Source organism: Protopterus annectens, chromosome 4.part1 (assembly GCF_019279795.1).
Source record: "Protopterus annectens isolate FY-2018-M chromosome 4.part1, PAN1.0, whole genome shotgun sequence".
In the NCBI taxonomy this organism is placed as follows: Eukaryota; Metazoa; Chordata; order Ceratodontiformes; family Protopteridae; genus Protopterus; species Protopterus annectens.
Window position 1 is genome coordinate 879,274,357 of NC_056734.1, and position 26,345 is coordinate 879,300,701.

The following is a 26,345-nucleotide window of genomic DNA, read 5'->3' on the forward strand; positions in this document are numbered from 1 at the left end:
TAGCTTCCAACATGCATAAGAACATGCTGCTTTCAGAGCGCAGAAAATAGTTATGTTTATCTATTCACTGAGATTTATTGGTTGCATGTTTCAAGTGCCAGCATGTTCCTTATTGGATGAATATGGCCACTAAAAAGTAGTCTATTTTCTAACAAGTTCTTTACTAATTTTCACATAAAGGTACTGTTTTCCAGAAGTTAATCAGTAGTGGAACATTAACCTTTGTTTTGTTAGTATTAGGATGGGCAACAATACTCCTATATTCAGGAAAAATATGCAAGAAATGTCTGAGGTGGTTATTGTAATATTTTAACAAGACTGACTTGGTGACAGACAGCATAGCTGTGTGAAAAGAAAGAAATGGGCCCATACTATGTAAATAAAATAAGAAAGAAATAACAGGAAAAAAAAATTGCATGACATCTGTATCAACAAATAAATGTGGGGGTAAAAGTCACTTACAGAAATGGTTCTCAGACTGTGCAAGACAGAGTTTATCTAACCATTCTTATCTCTGATGTTTACTAAATGCAAGAATGTTTTTTTTTTTTTTAAGTACTGTTTCCAGTACTGTAGTGCTTTTTGCTATAACACTGAATACCCGTTAAAATATTTGTCATATATATTCAGGTCGGGATAATCTGCAATGTATATGCTTCAATATCATGGGGATAAATAAATGAAGAAGAAGCAAATCATATTACTGTATTAGAGCAGGGGGAGTTTTATATAAAATTAGTTAGAAGCTTGTTGGTAAAATTATGTGCCATTGGCTATAAAAGTAAAACTCTTAATTAAGGTCAAAGTATAGGGTCTATATCATAAAGACGAACGTTTAATTACACGGACGCCTAAACGTCGACCCATCTTCATCGAACCGTGAAAACATCGATCGTCCAGAAGCACAAAAGCAGAAATGTCAAATCGTCATGTTTGGCCCTTTTGCAGCATAGCTGTATAAGGTAAGTGTGCGATAGTTATGGACCTTAGGGTTAGGGTGCGGGTTAAGGTAAGTGCATAGATGGTAATTCATGTTAGAGTTAGTGTAGGGTTAGAAGTAGGGTTTTAAGTGTTCATAGGTTCATAGGTAACTACTAAGCTAACTGCCCTTGCGAGCCATTGTAAGCCTAGCCAATTCTCCCTTGTGAGACTCAAACCCTGCACCTTGTGCTTGTAAGGCAAGCACCTTAACCATTAGGCCACCCTCCCAACCATATGTGTGTATATGTGTGTGGATTATTTAGTTTGTTTGGGATTAGCTTTTTAAGGTAAGTGTGTGATAGTTATGGACCTTAGGGTTAGGGTGTGGGTTAAGTTAAGTGCATACATGGTGGTATATGTAAGATTTAGTGTAGGGTTAGAAGTAGGGTTTAGTTTAGGGTTAAAAGTAGGGTTTTGGTTAGTGTATGCATGTGGTTTATTTAGTTTGTTTGTGTAGGTAGTATGTAGTGGATGGTGGGGTGGGACAAGTATGACAGTTCGACTTTTTGAATTTCACGGTTTAGGGTGTTCGGTGTATATGCGGTTCGCGGAATATGTGTCAACGTTTAGGTATTCAGGTAAGTAAACTTTCGTCTTTATAATATAGACCCCAAAGTATAAGCTTGAGTCTTGGATCCTACTGTAGAACATTGAATAATTATTAGAAGAGCTATTACATGAATGAATAGTCATGATATCCTTAACTCCATGGCTTGTTCTAGAAAAATACACATTAATGACATCTGAAAATAGTTCATTTTGAGGAAAAGTACTCTAAAATGAATAGTAAATGTGTCATCTTCTGTCTGACTCGTAACATCTGCTGTTTAAAGTAGACATTGACAATGCAAGGAAAAATACCATACACAATAAGTGAGATAAAGTAAAATAAAGATAGATTAGAATAAGATAAAATTTCAACTATTGTGTGTATTCAATGCCTGGCAAATACTTTATAACTTTTCCAGTAGTTAGTACAGTCCTCCCAAATCTCAGAAAACAATGGACCCTACCAAAAACAGATGGACTGTATCAAGTGCCATGTGGCTGTCCCAAGCAAAGTTAATATTTTCAAAACCCTATAAAAATATCAAAACATCTGAAATGGATGAGAGAGTAGAACAGAAGACATATAGGCAACATAATGCTCTTTAGAAAAACTCAGAAATCATGTAATCTCTGGACAAGTCTTAATACATGCACCAATTAAACATGACAGATAATGATGTTTAGATAAAATGTCTTTTGTACCTCAGAGATCAGTGCTGGACTCTCTTCTGTTTAGCATTTATTTTGTAGACATCCAGTCCAAAATTGAGAAATGTGACTCACCAAGATTGCTGATGACTGCAAGCTGAGCAATGTTATCCAGCCATCCACTGATACTTAATAGCATCAGCAAGGGATGGAATATAGGTTCATAGGTTCATACTAGGCGAGTTCTTTCAGTTTGTACTCAATCAACTGTCTCGCACAATGAAAATAGCCTCAACAGAAATGAAAAAAGTGTAGTGTAGTTTCATTCAGCAAAAAGGCATTTCCACTAAATGGTACTCCTATTCAGACAGACATGATCATAGGAAAACTTGATATTTATGTTGACAATTCTCTCTCATTCCATCATCTTTCCACCATAGTCAGGTAACCTTTCTATCTGGCTCTTTCATGTCTCTTTTAAATTCCAAGGGAATATCTTTAAGAACCAGAGGACCATCCTACTACTGTACTATTCCTTTGTTAGACCCATCACTGAATACAATACCCCCTTTGTTATACATAAATCAAAGCATGTTACACAATTAGAAATGCCATAAAAGGACATTATCAAGAAAGTTAAAGGCCTTAAATCCTTACTTTGACAGATTAGCACAACTCTCTTTATGATTAGTAGATTACAGGGGGTCTTATGTCTCACTTTGTGAACCATAAAAGACTCAATCTTATTACTTCTTGTTTCTGTGCAAAACTAGTGGTTCTACAAACACCCTCACTAGGGTCTTAAATCATCTCCAACAAATAAACAAAACTTGCTGGAAAGACAGGTTCTTGACTCAGCATATTCCTAGCCTATGGAAAAATTTTTCACCACAAGTCAAACAAAGCACTGCACTGACTACCTTTAAGGTGAGTCTTGATGATTGGATAGGTAGACACAAATTTATACAAGGATTATCATGTGCAGCCCTGCTTGATATGCAGGTGAACACTACTTAGTGTGCGAAAAGGGAGCTACAAACCTTTCAGTATGTCTGCTTAAAGGTGTCTGTTGTTAGGTATCTTATGGCTTTTATGATCATTTTCCTACTACAGCTGGACATATTTTTCACAAATCATATATAAAAAGGAGAGTCAGCTCAACACGAATGAAAAGTTTTTGGGGTAAACACCTACATGAAAAAATGTCCCATTTAAAAAAAAGGAAATGTGTAGAGCATCCAAGCCTAATTTTGGGCACACGTGTTCAGGCAGGATGACATGCATTTGTCAAAATCAGGGAAGAGAATTTTTGCAAAAGATATTTCTCAAAATTTAACAAACACAAGGCAGGATTTTTGCCAAGACAAAAATGTAAGAGTTCACAGATAACATTTGATGCATCTCTGATGGTTGGTAATGCTAAGAGGACTAATAATAAAGCTTTATTATTGGCAAATTGGCTACATTTCCACAAGACTGATGTCGGTATTGTTTGTGAAATGTGGTAAAGAACAATGACTAAAAAACAGTTATTTCAGGGTAAAAATATTTTTACTACTACAGACATTCTAACAAAAGATCAAGTTCAGGTGTTATGATAAGAATTTAAGATCCTTATGAAACCTTTTGATTATTACATGTTCAGCTATAACACCGATACTATAGAATGTGTAACTGTGACAGTAAATACAGCCCTGGAACATATAACCATTGTTGGAGTGTATAGACCACCAAAGTCAAGTGCTGATGACCTGTAAGAATTCATGCATTTCTTACATGAAACACAGGGAGGGAAGAATAATATTAACTGGGGAGTTAAATGTACCAGAAACAGACTAGAATAATATTGATTCAACAGCACTAGTAAGGAAATTATTCACAATGTGTGCTTATGAAGAGCAATCTCTTCAGATTGTAATAAAAAAAAAAAACTACCTGGGAAAGGAACATACTAAACATTATTTCTGTTCCTAAAGCAATTATTGCATTACTTCATGTCACATTTTTTTTCACCGTTGATGTGCAGTAATCATGGAGTTATAAAGATTAATTTGTTGGTAGATAATTCTGCCAAAATTAAATCTAAACTAATGCACAGAATATTAATTTCAGAGTATATGGAAGCAAAATAGTCACTATGTAAAACTAATTGAAGTGATACATTCAGTGGAAAAAATGCAGAAGTAATGTATAAAGTTTTGAAAGAGAAATTGTTTTAGTGCAAAGAATAAAAAAAAAAGTTTTACATCAGGATCTAGGCATACAGTGTCAGGGGGATATACTACCATAAGAAAAGATACCTAATTAAGGTGAGAGAAAAAAAATGTAAGAAATGGAAAAAAGGTCAAACTATAACTATGAAAACTGAAATGAGCAAGCTGAACAAACCAATTAAGTATATGAATAAAATTTATATAACAATATGGAGCATAATAGGAAACCATTTATAGATGCATAAGATGTGAAACGAGTAAAGACATACAAATTGATAAACTGTGTATAGACTGTAAAATGTATTCTCAGACACAACAGATTATAGATAAACTGATAAAATATTATGCAAAACAGTTTGGCTTCACAAACGTGGTGATAAGTTGATCTAGTTCCAAACAACTTCCAATAATGGAATCAAAATAGATTATATTGAAAAATAACTATGTAAACTGGATCCAAACAAAGTACTGGGAGGAGACAGAATAAGTACTAATGACCTGAAAACACTTCAGCAAGAGATTATAGTATCATTAAAAAGTAGTAGAAGAAGAAGAAGAAGAAGAAGAAGAAGAAGAAGAAGAAAAATACTTCCTCAAGAAAAACTGTCAGAAGCTTCAAATAAATATTTGTGGTCATTAATACAACAGATTTTTGAAAAACAGTATATAGACCAAGAAACTTTGATCTGTTTGGAAAAAGAAGCATCTGTGGAAGTGGAAAAATATAAACAACAAAACCTAGATGGTTTTGAAAAGTATAAAAAAAGACATATGAACATGAGAAAGGAAGAGAGATTGGATTTTGTGCAAGATTTATGCAAAGGTGAAAGCCAGATTAATCAACATAAAAAGGCAGCCCCAAAGATATTTGAAGATAAATACAGGCAAAGGCATCCAGACATGAAAATTTTTACAATTAAAAAAAATATCACAAAGAAGGGATGTAGAAAAGCAGATTAGCAAAGTAGAAGTTAAAAATATATATAAGTTGAAGTTATGGTGTGCCAGCGAAAGGAAGGATTTAATGTAGAAAGTCTAACACAGGTTATATCACAGCATGATGGAAATAGCCCCTAAAATAAGGAGAAACAGGAAAATCAGGAGACATCTGAAGAAGAAATATGGGCATGGGAAAGAAAAAGAGAGTTAATATGATGTAATATCTATGCAAAGTAGAAAGCAATCCTAATCAATACAAAAAGAGCAGCACCAAAGATATTTAAAGAGAAATACAGGCAAAGCAATCTGGACATGGAAAACTTTACAATACAAAAAACAAGAAAACAAAGAGGAAAAGTGGAAAAGGAGATCAGTAATGGAGGAGTTAAAGAAATAGAAATTGAGGTTGAAGGATTCAGTGTAAAAAATCTAGAGGAAACCAGTGGAACGGGAAGCAATTGGTCAGATGCCATATGAAGATATTTTGAAGCCTTCCACAGGAAATGAGTATAAACATTTGCATGAAGCTGGATGTCAAGGGACGGAAGAGGAAACTATGGAAACTCTGACACTGTTATTGTTGAGGAGTGATAGGCCAGTGAGTTCTCATATAATAGAGCAATGGATGGCACAGAATGAAATTGAAGAGAATGTGTCACAGGAAAATGCTTTAAAACTTTTTATAGAATGCCCAAATGAAAAGGAAGACAAAAATGTGCTTTCAATTTAGAAGAAAATGAGCTAAGAGAAAAGTTGCTTGACTTAATAGATATAGATAGACATATTAAGATCAATGAAAGAAATAGACTGCAGAAAGTCAATAAAACCCAAAAAGTCAGAAGTTTGATAAAACAAATGAACATAATATTTAGGACTGCCCATAGAGATCCATATGATATAATAGAAGTAAACAGGATATATTACTGTGTAGCTAAATTAATAGCTAATAAAGCTCTACCACAAGAACACAGGGTAGTGAGGGAGAAAAAGGGGAGAAATCATATCATGGAAGCATCGAATAGAGAAAACTATAAAGCAACTAAGACAAGAAATGTCACTGTTACAAGAGCATAGAAGAGGGAACAGATCAGCAAAAATACTTAGATAGATGTGATAATAGCAATGTGCAGTATTAGAACAGATCAGGATCTACCATGCAGTATTGCAAATAAACTAAAAATCCCAGTACATGTGGAAAGATATGCAAATAAATATAAAGGAAAAGTACAAAATAAGCAATTTATTAATGACCCAAAACAGTTTCATAGAGAACTGTAAAACAAGGTAAAAGGAATTGAAAGACCACCAAAAAAGAAGAAATAGATACATTTTTTGATAAGTATCTTTGAAGATCCTGTGGAACATAACAAAGATGCTAAATGGATAGAAGAAGTAAAAGAAAGAATAAGAAGTTTAAATGTACAGGATATGAAATGGGATGAAGTAACACCCAGAGAGACTAAAACAAAGTTCAGAAAAGCCTCAAATTGGAAAACTCCAGGCCCAGATGCAGTACCTAATTTCTGGTTAAAAGTATTAACATCTCTGCATGATGATTTAGCCATGAGTAAGAACTATTTACATGCGCACCCTGAATAGACACCATCCTGGCTAACAACAGGAAAAACAATGTTCCTACTTAAGAATGAACCTGCAAGCTACCCTAAAATTTATAGACCAATAACTTGCCTTCTAGCGACGTATAAACTAGAAATCTCAATTATGGCAGTAGAACAAAAGGGAAATAAAAAAGTCATATAGAAGGATCATTTGCTGTTAAATGCAGTCATAGTAGAAAACTGTAAAAAGTGGAATGGACTGACTACAAAAAAAGCATTTGATAGTATCCCATATTCATGCATAAAAGAGTGCTTAAAAATGTATAAGATACACCCTGCTTTAATCAACTACATTACAGTGACCATGAAACAGTGGCAGACCACTTTGCAATTAAGCCATGATAAAGGATCAATTATTATTCCAGGGATAAAAATTCAAATGTGGATATTCCAGGGTGACTCTCTGTCACCACTGCTATTCTGCCTTGCCCTTAACCCATTAAGCTGTCTACTTAACAGTTTAGGCCATACCGATAATTTTGCTCCTAGAAAACAACAAAGTGTGAAGACTTCTCATCTTCTCTTTGCTGATGATTTGAAACTGTACAGCTCATCAGATGAGGAACTGAAAGCACAACTCCAAGTTGTCAAAACTTTTTCAGATGGTATAAGAATGTCATTTGGTCTTGATAAATGTGCAAAAGCAACCTTTAAAGCAGGAAAACTGCAGCACCAAGAAAACATCAGTTTGGGACAAGAATGTGACAGAAAAGAACTTGAGCAAGAGGGAGTGTATAAATATTAGGGAACTAATGAAGGATCAATAATAAAACATGTACATATGCAAATAAAACTTAGGAGTACTTTAGAAGACTTAAATTTATCCTGAAAACAGTGTTGAAAACTAGGAACAAAATCCAAGCTATAAACCAATTTGTTCTTCCTTTCCTAACTTATAGTTTTGGAGTGATTGCCTGGCCCCAAAACATGTTGTATAGATTAGATAGGAAAATAAGAAGGATGCTTTATGCTCACCAAATAATTTTTAAAAATCACTGCATACTAAGATTATGTATTCCCCATTCTGAAGGAAGGATGGGCATCCTTGAAATTGATTACATGTGCAGATCTGCAATTGTAGGACTCCACACATATCTGCTGACCTCACAAGACCCAAATGTAGTGAAAGTTTTGAAATATGAGGAGAATAAATCTAAGATCACTTCCCTGCTTAGGCTAGATAAGCATATCGGCATCAAGCTGGAATAGAAATTAAACCACACATGTATAAAAACCAGGCAGCAACTGAATGTGCCAAAAAACAAAAGAAACAATATAAGGTGAAGGACCAGATGAGAAGGCATGAAATGTGCAAAATGCAAAAATATAGCTGCAAGTATAGAAAACTTCTGGAAGAACCTCATGCTGATCAGTAACGAATGCAGAAATGGTTAAGGATAGGCAAATTCAAACCAAGAGATGAAAGGTTAATACTGTCAGCGCAAGACAGTGGGCTATGTACACATTGGAAGTCCATTGAACATGTGGGAAAAATAGACAAATGTAGGTTTTATAAAACAGAATTGGAAACAGTTGCACACCTTGTTGCTGGTTGAGACATACTAATGGCAGAAGAACTGTATACTGAAAGGCATAATAATGTGGCAAGACTGTTGCACTGGGGATTGTGCAAACATTATATTGAAGTGACAGAAAAACACTGGAAACATGAGCCACAAAGCATCATAGAAAATGATACAGTCTACATCACATGGGATAATCAATTGCCAACAGTTTAAAAGATAGATGCTAGAAAACCAGATATAGTGGTCCAAGAAAAGAAGACAAAAGATGCATTTATCACTGAAATCACCACACCCAGTGACTACAGTGTTGTGCGTACAGAGAGACACAAAGTCATAAAATATCAATATTTACAAGCAGAAATGAGAGCAATTTGGAAGAAAGCTATCCAGGTTGTTCCAATAGTAGTAGGATCAATGGGTCTTATAACAAAGAGTCTACAATCCTATTTAGATATGCTACCAATATATGTAACTCCATACGAATTGCAGAAGGAGTCATTACTGGGCACATTGCAGGTGCTGTGAAGAGCACTTTTGGCTGACATCAAAGAATGAAACAATACTAATTTCATGAACATTAATTATTCTTTGACTTAGGAATGGGGTCCATTCCTGTCGAGGTATTAGAAGCCCAAAAGATATGGAGAAATGAAAAAAAGATACCATTATATCTTTTATTTACTAGGTCATATGAATATGGGGAGATTCCTCAAAGTTGAAGACATGCACTTATTAAATCTGTGTTCAAGGGAAAGGGAAGCAGGAGAAACCCAGAGTCATACTGATCCTAAAGTCTACTTTCAAGTTTATTTATTAGTATTACTGTTATTATTATTATTATTATTATTATTATTATTATTATTTTCTTTTATCAAAACTCAGCCTAGGAAAACAATCTCTTTCAGAAACACATAAGTAATGTGATTGCTAAAGGTACTGCCAAACTATAATACTTCTTCTCCAGTTCAAAACACCTCACCAAAAAAAAAAATGGAACGTTTTGGAAAATAATTTATTTATCCCAAGGCTAGAATATATTTGATCAATACTATCCTACATTCTGCTTAAAGCATTTCTAAAATACAAACACCAAGTAACGCAATGTCGATTTGTCTTTCACAGCACCTCAGACATCAAAGTCTTAACTTGCAAAAAGCAAACTGGTTTCTGGTCAAAGCTTTTTTTACTTTTCTTCTGTTCAGGCTTACTTTTAAATTACTAAGCAGTTGTTTCTACCTATCCCTAATCAGCTACCTTCAAACAAAATCCTCACCCCATTATTTCAGGACACAGGACAACACAACCAACTCTAGTTTGTCCCTTTTGGATTTGCTACAGAAGAAAAGTCTTTCAGTAAAATTATACACTACACCTCTGGCAACTTGCCACTACACATAGTTCAGGAAAGACAAAATAGTATACTTGAAAGGCACATACAAGCACACATCCTTTATAGATAAAGGATAATTTCCACCACCACATGTACTCCTCCATTTTTTTTCCTGTGCTCATGCATAAGCCATATCTTCTTAAGATTTACATCATATCATATAACAGAAGGACGTCCATGTTTGTAGGTATGTAAATTTAACTTATAATTCCTTACCTGCAGTAACAGTAATTAATAGCTTCACCAACTTCACTAATTATGAATTCTTCCTCTGCTTTATTTGCTTATTTCATAACTTTCTACTGTCTCCTCAACTCTCAGGCCATGCTCTCTTTCATCTACTGACTCCAGTTTCTCTTCTTTGGGAAGTTTAGTGTATATGCATTAGTGCATTCACATGAATTATTAGCACTTTTCTCTGGAATGATCTTTGGTAGAGTTTATTGTTGTCAAGTTGGAGTGCATTATCCAAGGAGGGAAAAGAGTGGTGGACATAAATGAGTTGCCATGGAGGGAAGGCAGTGCACCACATACCCCCAGTGCATGTCTACCACCATTTGGATGCAACCATGAAGTCCTCAGTGGAGAGGTTAGTAACAAGGTAGGCTCAGAAAAAAAAAAGCAGAGGTGATGGTCATGGCCATCATATGCCGGACACCATTAGTTTCCACTACCAGCCACTGTAAATCCCCTTCCTGCTAATCTTATTCATAAATGTTAACCTTACCCTACCCATAACCATAACCTTAACCCTAATCCTAACAATACCCTTAACTTTAACACCCTCTTCCTAACAGTACCAATACCAAGATAACACAAAATCTTGTTTTCTTCTCTGGGGGCTTACTTAAATAAGGCTTTTTTAGTGGAAGAGAAGTATTTGATGTTTTTTGATTTGTTCTTATTAGTTATTCAGTGTTTTCTAATTCTCTTTTTTTTCTTCCACAATTTGTGATGCTCTGTAATAAGTTTCCAACATTTTATGATAGAGTCATATTTATCTATATATATCTATATATATATTATGTAAGCTCACTATGCACAAAGCAGTGTCTGGTTAAGTGACTTGGTGACTTGCTCAGAATCCCAGTAGGCAAATGGAAGTGGAAGGAATCAAACCATCAATCCTTGGTTACAGGAAGTAGCTCATTAACAGTTTGGAGCCTTAAATCTCTCTACTAACTGTCAGATAAATTAATGTACAGCAGACATTTTTAGCCTGCGCAAAAGCTGTATAACCTTTCTGTGCTTGAGTAAATAGAAAAATCATACCTTCATTTCCATAGATTGTTTACATTGTTGGATAAAGTTACACTCATGGGGGTACTGACTTTACTTTAATTCAGTCTTCTGGCTTACCCCACCCCGCACACCATAATTATCTCTAAATTTGTAGAATATAAAAAGCAAATCTCCATATTCACAACTGATCAAGTCTTTGATGTGACATCCTGAGCACTTCCCTTTTATCTTACCTCATTCAGTACTCAACTTATATCGGGTCCTCCACTCTATCTCTTCCTCCTAATACACTTACATCATCTACCTTTTCTAATCACATAATTTCTCTCCACTTCCCATGTCTTCCACCCCCTCCATTTGAAATACCACACTTCCAAACTCATGCACAATTCATTAGCAATTCTATAACTTATCACTTTTCTCAGTATCTGTTTTCAGTACTGTCTAAACCCACAATTACCACTCTGTATATGGGTCGCAAACCATCTGAGAAAAAGAAAAAACATGTCACCTATCCTGCAGCAAACTGTCAAAACAGACATAGCACACAGCAGGCCCTCTTAACACCAACTGTGACACCCGTGTACTGGCCCAGTAATCAAGGAGCCTCAATCCTCACCACTAGCAGCAGTGAGGGGCATGCACATTGGGAAGGATAACAAGTACACACACAGTAAAGTACAATTTCCCTTAAGAACTCACAGAAATCACAGTCAGTCTGGGGCTGGTTTCTCCCTTTCTCTCCAGATCCCCAATAAGACTCCCCACTGGCGCAGCTATAGGGTACAGGTCTCAGCCTAGTGGTCAAGCTAAAACCTCCAGCACCATCTCTGTTCAACCAGTGCTTCGTGACCCTGCCCAAGTAGCACACACACACACACACACACACACACACACACACACACACACACACACATACACACACACACACACACACACACACACACACACACACACACACACGCACACACTTTGAGATATGAGTTATATACAAACACACAGACACTCCTAGGAAAGGCTGGCACAGGTTCTCCAGCTATGCACCCTTCTCTGCTCAGGCTATAAGGTATAAACCAGTGCCACCAACCCCTAATATCAGCTAGTAATAAGGCCCTTACCAAAGGGTGTCCAATTTTACTCTGCAATATTATTATTATCCAATTAGTAAGTATGATGAACTGCAAGGCTTATTGGAGTGGCTTGGACAGTATCACTATATGCATGCAATGTACTCTAGAGCTTAAATTATCTCTACACAAAACAGCCACAGTTGAAAGGTGTAAAAATATTTAATAATAAATAAAACACATGACAAATCTCCTCAATTCAACACAGTGCTAGTCAAGAGTCCAGACATCACAGTAGAATGCTTAAAATAATACTGTAGAATAGTCAGACATAAATATAGAAAACAGCTAGTCTAATCATACTATTTTCTATTTATTTCTAAGAGAAACAATGTTCTAAATAACTTACATACAGTACAGAGTAAAGGCAGAGTACTAGTAAATAGATGTGTTCAGGTTCAGACAAAATCCAAAATGTTCTGATTCCCTCTCTCTCTCTCTCTGAGAAAGTGTTCCATTGAGAATACTTCCCTGCAGACTCATTTTAGATGACATTATTTTTAACAGTTCTGATTTAGCTTTCCAGGCTAACAGAAATTCAAAATTTACATTTCTTTTTGTAATGCACACCTGCAGGAAGCCACAGCAATAAAAGACATCATATATGTAAAATCTAGCAATTAACTCTGGTGTCAAAACAATAGAAAGAATTTGCTGGTGTAGACATCACAGCTCTGAGAAGCCACAGCAATAAAATACAGCATATATGTAAAATCTAGCAATTAACTCTGGTGTCAAAACAATAGAAAGAATTTGCTGGTGTAGACATCACAGCTCTGAGTTTGAGATCAGTCATACAATGCTTAACTTATCAGCTTTCTTCCAGCAGAGCGCACTATGGTTACATTTTTGAAGCTCAATAGAACATATAGTTTAATCCTAACATATAGTTCTCTTTTACATTTGTAAATCCAGCCTGTGGAGTATATTAATATTTATAAATCACATAGAATCATTTACAAGATTCTATCTGGCTAGGCTGGCAGCCTTTCAGTTTTTCACATTTCTCCACCCCCCGAGAACTCAAGCTAGTTTTTCAAGTGACCATTGAGAAATGTTGCTTGAGAGGGTTAGATCTATTTGAGCATACCTTACCCCATTCCATCTCTTGAGAGCCCATCTGTGTTGGCATTGCTAATCCCACTCTGGTGCTGCACTAACATTTCAAATGCTTGCAACCCTGGGCTCCATCTTAGCAACTTACCATTTTGCTAGCTGCCTCAGTGTAACCATGTTAGGGGACTGTGATCTGTAACTACAGTAAAATTCCTTCCATACAGATAAGGCTGACGTTTTAGCAGTGCCCACATTATGGCTAGACATTCCTTTTCTACAGCTGCATAGCATTCCTCCCTGAGTTCGAACCTACCACTGAGATAAACCACTGGGTGCTCTTCTTCCTCTGAAGAAATCTGGCTAAGTACAGCCCCCACCCCATGATTTGAAGCATCCACTGGCACAACAAATTATTTGCTGTAATCTAGAATGGCTAACACAGGGGTCCTCCCAAAGCTTCATAAGCTTCTGGAATGCCTGCTCACATGCTGTGGTCCACACTATCCTTATCTGGCCTGTTTTTCCTTGTCAGGTCTGTGAGGGGAGCTGCTATGGTACTATAACTGGGAACAAACTTTCTGTAGTACCCTGCTGTTCTTAAGAATGCCCTCACTTGTGTTTTGGTAACAGGTGCAGGCCATGCCTGAATGGCTTCCACTTTGGCAGGTTCTGGCTTGATCTAACCACTCCACACTCTATGTCCCAGGAAGGAGACCTCTGCCATACCTACCTGACATTTGCTTGGCTTAATGGTCAGTCCTGCCCTCTGTAGTCTGCCCAGCAACTCCCTGGCATGTTGAAGGTGCTCCTGCCAGGAATGGCTGTAGATGGCAATATCATCTAGGTAAGCAAGGGCAAACCCTCCTGCTCCTGCTAGGATATGATCTACCAGCCTCTGGAAAGTCGCTGGGGCATTTCTTTATCCCAAATGGCATCTTTGTGAACTCATAAAAGCCAAAAGGAGTCACAGAGGCTTCACTCCCTCTAGCACTGGGAGTCAAGGGCACGTGCCAGTAACCCTTGGTAAGACCAGTGGTGGTAAGATATTTAGCACCACCCAGCTGCTCTAGGGCCTCATCTGTCCTAGGCATGGGGTAAGCATCTGACTCTGTGTGACTATTTAATTTGCTGTAGTCCACATAGAACCTGGTGCTGCCATGCTTATTTGGCACCAGCACCACTGGGGAGGCCCATGGACTGTTGGACTCTTGCATTACCCCTAGATCCATCATTTTCTGCATCTCTTCCCTCAGAGTCTGTTTGACTATCTCTGGTACCCTATAAGGGGCCTGCCTAATAGGCCTTTGGGGTCCTGTATCCACCTAGTGCTGCACCAGGTGGGTCATCCTGCTTTCCCAGTGAACATGTCCCCAAACTTCTGTAACACTGCTCGGATTTCTCAAACCTGGGTGGGAGATTGCTGCTGGGACATTGCTACCCTTTCCACCGAGGTGTCAGTCTGAGCCTCACTGAGGAGATCAGTCACCAGATCTCCCTCAGACTCCTCCTGCAGTCCACTGCAAATACTCAGCACAAGGGCCTCCCTATCATGGTACAGTTTTTTCATGTTAACATGGTACAATTTGTACCCCTGCCTCTGGGAATATATTATAACATCGAAGTCTTACAACTTTGAATGTTATAATATCTAACCCTAGTCAGGGAATGCTTGAAATAGCGAAGCTGCAGAACACTGAATTCTTTCCTAGGGAAAGTATTTGGTGGGCCATTTCTGCAGCTTTGCTGTTTCCTCGACTGTGGAGCGAAGGTTATGGACCAGGTTAAGGTAAGTGTGTGAACGAAGGTGAGTGTGCGATAGGGACCTTAGGGTTAGGGAGTGGATAAGGTGAGTGTGCGATAGGGACTTTAGGGTTAGGGAGCGGGTAAGGTTAGTGTGTGATAGGGACTTTAGGGTTAGGGAGCAGGTAAGGTGAGTGTGCAATAGTGAGGGACCTTAGGGTTAGGGTTGGGTTATGGATAGCTAGTGGTGTATGTCTGGTTTAGTGTAGGGTTTTGTGAAGTGTATGTGTGTGGATTATTTATTTTGGTGTGCTTGTGTTGTGTGTATGTTTGTCGGAACAGCAAATTTTTTTCCTGGGAAAAAATTCGCTATTATGACTGTTCAGTTTTCTGGTGTTTCGATTGAATGGGTTCGATATTATAACATTCAAAGTTGTAAGACTTCAATGTTATAATATAGACCCCCTGCCTCCTGCCTAGCAGTTCTACCATGTAGTTAACATAACTTATCTTTCTTAACACCTTGTAGGGTACCTCCCAAGCTGCCTGCAGCTTGTTGTGTCTGACAGGAATGAGAACCATTATCTGCTATCCTACAGCATACTCTCTAGCTTGAGCATTCCTGTCATACCAGACTTTTTTCTGTTGTTGGGGTTCTGCCAGGTTCTCCAAGAGTTCCCTGAGCCTTGTCCTGAGGTTTAGGACATATGCTGCAATGGACTCATTGTGAGATTCACACTCACCTTCCAACTCATCTCCAATTAAATCTAGAGGCCCCCTCGCCTTATGCCCATACAACAACTCAAAGGGTGAAAAATATGTGGATTCCTGGGGAACCTCTCTGTAAGCAAACAACAGATGGGTCAAATATTTGTCCCAATCCCTCTTAAACTGGTCTGAAAATGCCTGTAGCATGGACTTGAGTGTAGAGTTCAACCTCTCAACAAGACCATTAGTTTGGAGATGTTAGGGGTGGTATTTGGGTTCTTCACCGACAGTACTTCCACATACAAGCCAGCAGGTCTGACATGAAATTAGCACCTCTGTCAGTCAGTATTTCTTTTGGGAAACCTACCCTACTGAAAATCTCTACAAAGAATTTGCCACCTTTTCTGCCTCAATGGAGGACACAGCCACTGCCTCAGGGTATATTGTAACATAATCTACTACCACTAGGATATACTTTTTCCTTGTGGAATTGGGGGTACTCAGAGGCCCTACAATATCCATAGCTATTCTCTGAAATGGCTCTTCAATCACAGGCAAAGCCATCAAAAGAGGTCTACCTTGTCTCCTGCCTTACCTACCTTTTGGCACTGCTCACAGGTCCAGCAGTACCCTGTTACATCTCTGGAAATTCCAGGCCAATAGAAGTTCTACATAATATGTCTCTTTGTACGTTTTATACCCATATGACCTGACAAATGAATATCAAAGGCTATGGCTAGAAGCACCAGATGGTAGGCTCTAGGCACTACCAACTGCTGTATACTTTCACCTTCTAGCCCTCCCTCAGGGGTCAACTCTCTATACAGTGACGCTTTGTCCCAGTATACAGATTCCCCCTTCCCTTGTGAGTCAGGTGCCTCACTAGCTACCTGCCTCAGGGCTTGCAATGTAGGGTCTGAGAGCTGATCCTGTCTCAACCTCTCTTTGTAACCCTTATCAGCTCCCTTTCCACAGGAAGTCTGGCATCCTCTGACAGTGTGCCTCATTGCCAGCCTGGGTACTACTACTCACCTCTACCTTTGCAGTCACTCTGTGCAATGGAACATCAGTATCCCCAAGCAGCTGTGGCTCACCTTCAGTTTCATTGCTACAGAGTAGCTCCCTCCCTGAAGTAACCACCTCAACAGTCCTGGCTACAAGTGTGCAGTCTGACTGGGTCTCCCCCAGGCTACCAGACCCACATGCTTGTCTCCAAGCCTGACTGCATGTAACTGCATTAACACATGGTATTGCCTTATCAAAATCCTTCCCATCAAGACATCTGCAGGATGGTAGTTTGGTACCCCTGATGTCTGAAGACAACCAACTATTGGCATTTTGTCCTTCCCACTTACTGGCTCCCTCACCTTTTGTTTCCCACCTTGCCTCCAGGGACATCTATATGCTACATGTTCCCACTGATTGCATTCAAAACATTTAACCCTAGGTCCTGGACATGTACCTGGGCTAGTGACTTCCCCTGCTACTGGCAGATTATGTTGGGACAGTCTGGGATGCCCACCATGGGTTCCTTTTGACCCATGAGCAGCACTGGGTGTCCCTTTCCTATGCAGTGATGCCCTGCTTGCTAGGTATAGGTATCCCTTCTTCCCCAACTCATCTGAAGTAGCACATTGTCTATCAGCTAACCAAATCCTCATGTCCTCAGGCAAAGTGTTAAGGGCTTGTTCCCTCACCCAAATGTCTGCCAGCCCTTCAAAATTGGTGACCTGACATCCACTCACCCACCTATGAAACAGAAGCATATTCACACACACTTTCAGCTGCCTTGCATCTATGCTCATGAAACTTTTCCCTATAAGCTTCAGGTGTTAGCTTAAAAAATTCTAACAAACAATTCTTAACAGCAATATAATCAAAAGAAATTGTGATCAGATAATTTAGACAGTTACAGCTTTACCATGGAGGAAGGGGGTCAGGAACCATACCCAGAGCCTTTGGTCAACATCATACTGTTTACATACCCTCTCAAACATATGAATGAAACTATCAAAATTATCCCTCTCTGCAAACTGCAGGAGAAATTTACTGGCCTTTTGTGCTTCTGGGGTCCAGTTACTCCATTCCCCATTACCTCCATGACTCTGGTGAAGAGTCAGCATCTCCATTTCATGCTGCCTCTGCCTCTTCTTCTCCTCAGTTTCCAGGCATAGCAGTTTCTCATTCTCCTCAGCCTGTAGACATCTCAGTCTCTCTGCTGCTTCTGTTTCCCAATGTCTGGCCTCCAACTCAAATCTCTTTAGCTCCAGATGGATTTTTAAGTCCTCTGCAGAATGGTTGAGCTGTCCATTCTCTGAGCGTTGTACATCTCTGCTGCCAGTCTGATCGTCCTCCTAATTGCTGTTTTCTGATGCAGTTGTGACTAAAGCTGCAATCATGTCTGCCTTAGTCAGGTTTCCATGCACCCGTCCCTTAGCCTGGCAAAACTCAGCAAACTGGCTCCTTATCAGCTTGCCATACTCCTCTGCTGACATGCTTGCCTGCTCTCCCTGACTAACTTAGTTAGCAAAAGAAATGAAACAATTGTGATCTGAACTCTGAATATTCACTGTGTGGCTGATTTAGAGTGCAAAAACACCTTCAGTGATCACTGTACACAAGCTACAGGAATTCACTATCCACACCACTACAAGCCAATTAGTATGTGATGTGGCTAACTCACCACTATGAAACAATTAATATTTGATGTGGATATCCCACCACTGCCAAACAATTAATATGTGATGTCTGTGCACTGGCCCAGTAATCAAGGAGCTTCAGTCCTCACCACTAGCACCAGTGAGGGGAATGCACACTGGGAAGGATAATAAGTACACACACAGTAAAGTACAATTCCCCTTAAGAGCACACAGAGATCACAGTCAGTCTGGGGCTGGTTTCTCCCTTTCTCCAGATCCCCAATAACACTCCCCACTTGCACAGCTATAGGGTACAGGCCTCAGCCTAGTGGTCAAGCTAAAACCTCCAGCCAGTGCTTCATGTCCCTACCAAAGTAGCTGACACACATACTCTCCAGTTATGCCCCCTTCCCTGCCCAGGCTATAAGGTAGAAATCAGTGCCACCAACCACTATCAGCTACAAATAAGGCCCTTACAAATGGTGTACAATTTTACTGCACAGTATTATTATTATCCACTTAGTAAGTATGATGAACAACAAGGCTTATTGGAGTGGCTTGGACAGTATCACTATATGCATGCAATGTACTCTAGAGCTTAAATTATCTCTACACAAAACTGCCACAGTTGAAAGGTTTAAAAATATTTAGTAATAATAAAAACACAATACAAATGTCCTCAATTAAACACAGTGCTAGTCAAGAGTCCAGACATCACAGGAAAATGCTTAAAATAATACTGTAGAATAGTCTGACATAAATATAGAAAACAGCTAGTCTAATTTTACTATTTTCTATCTATTTCTAAGAGAAACAATGTTCTAAATAACTTACATACATACAGAGCAAAGGCAGAGTTCTAATATGTTCAGGTTCGGACAAAATCCAAAATGCTCTGATTCTCTCTCACCGAGAAAGTCTTAAATTGATAATACATCACTGCTGACTCATTTTAGATTGCATCATTCTTAACAGTTCTGGTTTAGCTTTCCAGGCTAACAGAAACTAAAAATTTACATTTCTTTTTGTGATGTGCACCTGCAGGAAGCCACAGCAATAAAAAAAACATTATATATGTAAAATCTAGCAATTAACTCTGGTCACAAAACAATAGAAAGGATGTGCTGGTCCAGACATCACGGATTCGAGTTTGAGATCAAACAGCCATACAAGGCTTGATTTATCAGCTTTCTTCCAGCAGAGTGCACCGTGGTTACATTTTTGAAGCTCAATACAACATATAGTTTAATCCTAACATAGTTATCTTTGACATTTGTAAAACCAGCCTGCGGATTATATTAATATTTACAAATCACTTAGAATTATTTACCAAATTCTATCTGGCTGGACTGACAGCCTTTCAGTTTTTCACATCAACCCAACCTTTACTGTGCTACTCTTTCTCATTTTTGTACTCTCCCTCCTTTTCACTAATCTCCTAACCTTCACCAAACCTCGGTCTCTGCTACATGCATGAATTCTTCTACAATGACTTTTCTTACAGTCCATTTCTCATATTCATCACCATTAAAATGCACTCTTCTCCTCTTGTCACACTCACTTCCTTCTTACTTCTGGGACTAAATACTTTGTCACCCCCTAACCTTTCAAATCCCACCCCCAAAATACCTAGTCAAATTTTTGCTTATTCTTCTCAAACTATTCACTAGAGCTAACATCAAAACCCCCCTAGACTCATTCCAAAACCTCCCATGCCAACAATACAGCATCTCCTCATGCATCTCTTGTACCTTAATCAATGTTCAAAGTATTGCCAACAAACCTGACCAAAGCAATGCTTTCCTTTCCTACCACTTCCCTAACATTACAAAGTTAATGAATACTGGATACAGCGATATTCCCACCTTTCAGCATTATCTAGAAGTACTTATTTAACTCAGGGCCAAGCAATAGATATGGTAGAGGATCCATTAGGCTAGTAAAATCACATCTTAACCCAAACATTATTGCTTCCGACAATGCCTCTTGTAACAGAGACCCCAAATGGATTCTACTAATATTATCTACCTGGAATAACAAGCCACTACTGATACTGGCAGCTTACCCCCTCACATCCCTCTCCAAATTTAAATCCATTACTTATGCCATATTAACTTCAAGTCCCAAGCATTTCAATATACTAACACTCGGGAACTGCAGTCTTAATTGCCCCACTCCAGTGACATAGCCAAAAACCTGGCATACTTGGGGTTCTTACAATTTATTAAAGAATTCATCCACCCAAACTGTTTTACCTTTAACATCTCACTTCTTCAGTTACTAATCAACTATAACCTGTCATTGATCTTTAACATATCAATTCTCCCATTCTCATTCAGGTACCATTTTCCCATCACCTTCATAATTATTAGCTATTCGCTTTCAATCCCAATGACCTATTTCTACAAGATCCTGCTAAAGCCACTGAAACAGTAACTTTAACCAGCCAACCGTAAGGCAAATTATTTTTTCTTACATCTCATCTTTGTCAGTATAACAAAAAATTCCATCTTACCAGAGAACTCAGAGCTCTCCTTAAATTAAGAAATGAAGCTTAGCATACCTGAGAAAAATCCTTTTCCTGATAACTGTGCAAACTTCATCTCCTTATGCAACATTAACTAACCAGCCATCTACAGACATGAAATCATTCAGTGTAATGCCACACAACTAACTATCCCAGGCTAACCAGAACATTTTTGGTAAGAGGTTAGCCAGCTGCCTAATAGGAAGATCTCTAGCCACTACTAATATTAGTCTATGCCCCCAAAACATACTCTCATGCTCCAACATCCTCAGGGAGTTTCAGTGACCTTCCTGTCACTTCTATTCCTCTATTTCTCTATCTCCTCCAGTCATTCATGAACTGCACCATTCATATCTTCATTCTATTTTAACAATCTTTCAGCTAAAGACTTTGAATTATTACTTAAACAAATCCCCACTGATGCTCCTGCAACCAAGTTCAGATCAGCTTATGCCCTGCTTCATCTCTCACTGCAGAGGCTTTCTTACCTGGCCTCTTTTACACATCTGTAGCCTCTGCTTAACACAGAATGTTATGCTAACATACGAAAAACTGCTCTAATCGAACTTCTTCCTAAACAACCAAAACCTAAAGGCACCTGATACATTTGTGCCATCTCTCTTTTTACTAACTTTAGAAAGCTTCTTGAAAAAAAATCATTGTCAATTAACTCTCTGCCTATATTCAACAATATCGCTTTCTGTCATTGAAATAACACAGCATCTGGTCTGTCAGAAGTACCATAACTGTGTTATTGACCCTCACTTATGAGTTCCTCTTAGACTTTGATAAGGGCACACTTACTGAATCCCTGATTATGACCTCATTAGAGATTTTGTCTTATTTACCACCCTCCTTCTTGTTGGTGCTGCGGTAGCTTTGTCGCCTCACAGTGAGACGCTGTTCGGTTCGATTCCCAGCTAGAGCGTCTTCTCTGTGGAGACATGCGTGAATGGGCATTCCTTCATTGAAGGTTGTGCATCAGAGCTGGCAACTCGGTACGTAAAAATCTTCTGACAATCATTAGCGGACTGGCGACCCCTAACTGGGAAAAAGCCAAAATATACAAACAAAGTACCCTCCTTCTTGCTGCTCTAACAAAACATTTGAAGTAGTTCTGATGCTGTATTCTAGTTCCATAACTTCCAGCCTGAAGGAATTTAGGATCACAACAGTGTCTTCAGTATCAGAAATATCACCTCTTATTAAAGTTACATCTCATGGATCTCTGACTGAACTCCTTCCTTTTTCAATATTCATCGATCTTCCTTATGACCTAGTGACTTTGCCTCTGATGCTATATGCTGACAATGTGGCACTACATTGATCCATCCCCTACCATTCAGCAATTTAATCATGACAACAGAAAGATCTCTACTTCATCAGTTTTTGATGTCTAATGACAACCTTTTATTTAAACCTTATCAAAACGAAAAGTAGAGTCTTTCAGACCTCATATACACTGGCAAAATCTTATTAAATATTCAGCATTAAAGACATGAAATGCACCTCTTCACAACAGAAATTACAACTTCCTATAAATATGTGGGTGTTGCTGCTTGACCCATCCCTTGATGTCCAAATTATCTATATTGAAGCATCGTGGAAAATGATTAATTCACTGCTGTTTTGGACCAGAAAAATATCTCCATTTCTTACTAAAAAGATAACTGCAAAAGATAAAAGTATACTACTAACACAGATTGAATATAATCTTCCAAGCATATCCACAGCCAGAAGGAAAACACATCCATTCTGCAACCCACTGAAAACAAAACCTGTGAGCTTAACCCACAATTCTCCACCTTGTGAGCATCATTGTATCTACCTTACCAAAGGTCAGTGGCTACCAATCAAACTTAAAGTCAACCCACTGTTAGGTTCCACCTTATTCAAATCATTACAACCTGAGACTTTCTTATCTCTTCCACTACAAATCTACCCCATATTTCCTCAGAAAATTCTCTCTCTCAAGCAGGTCCTACTCCTCAAGATCCACAAATGAAACTATACTATACACACCATTCATTCTCTATTCTTTCCCCAAAATTTCTGGCAGTTCCTACTGAGTAATCTAAATGAACAAACCTCCATCCGCACCTTTAGCATACAACTCAAAAATACCTACATGGCAAAGCTGAATCTAGAAGCTTTTCTTTCAGCCACATTAGCTAATCCCTATTTGCCTCAACGTTCACCTCTTTATCTCATAGTTCTTTTGTTTATAACTTATTTGAATGTTATTTTATGGCAAGTTATTACAAAATTTTATTTGAAATTGTGTTCATGAACTCTTTCACCATTAGGGTGTAAATATTTTTGTATGTATTCCTGCAACTAGGTTTACAACCATAGTAAAAAAAAAAATCTCTACAGTATTGCATTTGAATCTTTTGTGCATTCTGCACCTTAGTTATGACTGAAAAGGGTCCAAGGACCAGCCACCCATCCCAATCAATAAAGAATAAATAGATTAATTAAATTAATTGCTCCTCATCAGCACTTCATATCAGCCGAAAACATTTGTAACTGATCTAGACTGTCTATAAGAGACTGCAAATGCAGCTCTTCTGCTGCTTTCTCAGCAAACAGAACATGGAATATGTTCTTCAATAAGAACTGTGAAGGAAAGAAAAGCTGGATTATATAAGCATTTATCTAATACTCCTCCTATTCCTCTGATTCAGTTTCAAGTCTCAGTCTGCATCAAGAATTTCCCAAATAGCTTCCAGCAAAAATTCTGTCTGCATGCTAATGGTATCCTCATTACCATTCCACTGGCCTTGATTGCACAACTAATCTGAAAACTAAATTTACAAATATTGAAACAGTCAATATTAGGATTTTGATATAAGCAGTCATGATGACAGCATTAAAGAGTAACGTATAATCATAAGGCTTTCTGAGTCTGACATGAGAATATAAAGACTGGGTGTGTCAGGAGAAGAAATGCTTTAATATCTGACTGCTCATAACTTTATACCCACTGAAATTTTCAGCAGAGCTTAGACTTATAACAACCTGCCCTACTTTTCACTAGATTCCATGTCACACCACTTCTTCTTTCTCTAGGAGCTACTTAAGCATGGCCTCATTAACACTGTCTAAAACATGATGGAGTTGTACTTTATGGATTGTATCTTTCATGTGCAAATTGCAAAGTCCTATCCACCCCAAAATCCTTCCAAAGGAGTTTCACAGTGCTCTATTTTTGTCAACACATATGTTATCACTTTTTTTCATTAAATCTGAAGAAGTATTAATTTTGATGCACTAATGTTATCATCGGTTTAGCTCTGGAACAGTGAACTGCAAAACACTGAAGAGAAGAGAGTGAATGGACAATCAGTGAACTAAAGCAGCATTGAAATATATATATATATATATTGAATGGACATAGCTGGCCAACAACAAGGAAGCAATGTGATACGCAAGGTAAGTAAAGGGAAACCTTTTAAATTTTCCCTTTTCCCCACTGTAGTGCAATCTCTGAGTTGATATACACATATATATATATATATATATATATATATATATATATATATATATATATATAGTTAGGGGGGTATGAGGGGTGCAGCCCCCCACCTTGGTTGGTTGTATGTGTGATGTTAACCAACTATGGCCATTCAGTGTCATTTTTTCGATGATTTTTAGTTAGCTGATTGTCCAGTTCATTGTTTACTTTTGGTGTTTTGCAGTTCACTTTTTCTTTTTAAATCGGTAGTCGAACATAGACCCAATCACCTGAGATTATATCTCCATACCTGCTGCATATATCCCAAGGCAGCAATTCAGATCACCTCACTGGTTTTATATCTGTATCCATATGTATATCTATATCTATATCTGTATCTCCCACTCCCTTTTTTTATAGACACACACACACACACACACACACACACACACACACACACACACACACACACACACACACACACACACACACACACACAAACATTTCCAGCATTGCATTAACTTATTTATCAAAGACCATAGATCACTATTCAGTTATGTGAGTCATTGATGCTCTGTACAATAGCTCTGACTGCTAATTATATAGCATGTAAACTTCCCTTGCATAAATGTTTTCTTCAAGAATTTTGTACATATTGTTTGGGTGGTGAGGTGATAAATGTTTAATGCTGTTAACTTACAGCGCTAGATTTTCCAGTTGGTTCCAGGTTGAGGTGCTTTTTGTGTAGAGTTTACATGTTCTCTCTGTGTCTCTGTGGGGTTTCCTGGGAATATTGGGCCGGATTCATGAAGGCTTGCACTGAGTCTAAGAGTAGAGTAAGACTCCATGCAGCCAACATGTCCGCAGAGTGATCCAGGAACAGCCGGTAGGGGCGTGCAACAGAGCTCCTAAAACGAGTCTTACATGGACAGGGCTTGGATATGCAAATTACCTCAATTGCAGGTGAAAGCTATGCAAATGATGTAAATTTGCGATCCAGGAAACCCAAACCTGTCCGAGTAAGAGTAGTGTTATTTGTAGAAATGTACTCCATTGACAACTGAGTATGGTTCTGCAAATAGCAAAACGGAGCCATGACAGCACCAAATAAAGGTTGCATCCAGTTGAGGAAGCATGCCAATGGCCAAATATACTGCAATTGGCAATGTTCACCAATGCAAAATAAAAATAAAAGTATATTTTTTTATCCCGATTGCCGATGTTTAAGCGTAGCGCAGTGCCGTGCAAATGCGCTATGCTCTAAAAAACAGAAAACCAATAATTAAAATCCACAAATGTGGGTTTTATTGTAATTCTTAATTTACAATGCAAGGGAATGGCAGGCCAAAGACAACATGGCTACCGAGTAGAGGTTGCTAAGGGGGGAAGCTCAGCTAAGAGATGCAACCAAGCATTAGTAGGCAATCCTATGCAAATGAGGGTAAGGATACTGAATCCCAAGTTTACATAGCAAATGAGCACAGTCAGTGGAGTGTAGGAGTTGGATAAGGGGAGTATCAGAGTAGAAGATAGGTGACATCACAAGGGGGGTATGTATGAAAGAAGTGAAGCTCATTGGAGCAGAGTGGCATGTGTTTGCTGTCAGTTACTCATCACTGGAAGAGGTGTGTCAACAGGTACCCTAACTAAAGGCAAGAAATTGAAGGTGTATGCCGTGGATAACACTAAAGTTTCTTGGAGAAGTGCTTGCAACGTTTTTGTGCATGGGTGCACGCCTGTATATCCGAGTAAGACTGTGTGCACACGTGTGCGCCTGTGTGCACGTGTTTAAGCTGGAGTAAGCATGTCTAAGGTTGTTTAAAGTTGTATAAGTGCGTTTGCACCTGTGTGCGTGTGCTTTAGCAGGAATAAGCAAGTTTTAGTCCGTGTAAGCATGTGTGTGCACATGTGAGCTGGTGTGCGCATGTTTGCGCTTGTGTGCACTGCCCCCTTGAAGAAACAGAAAGGGAAAAGGAAGCACAAC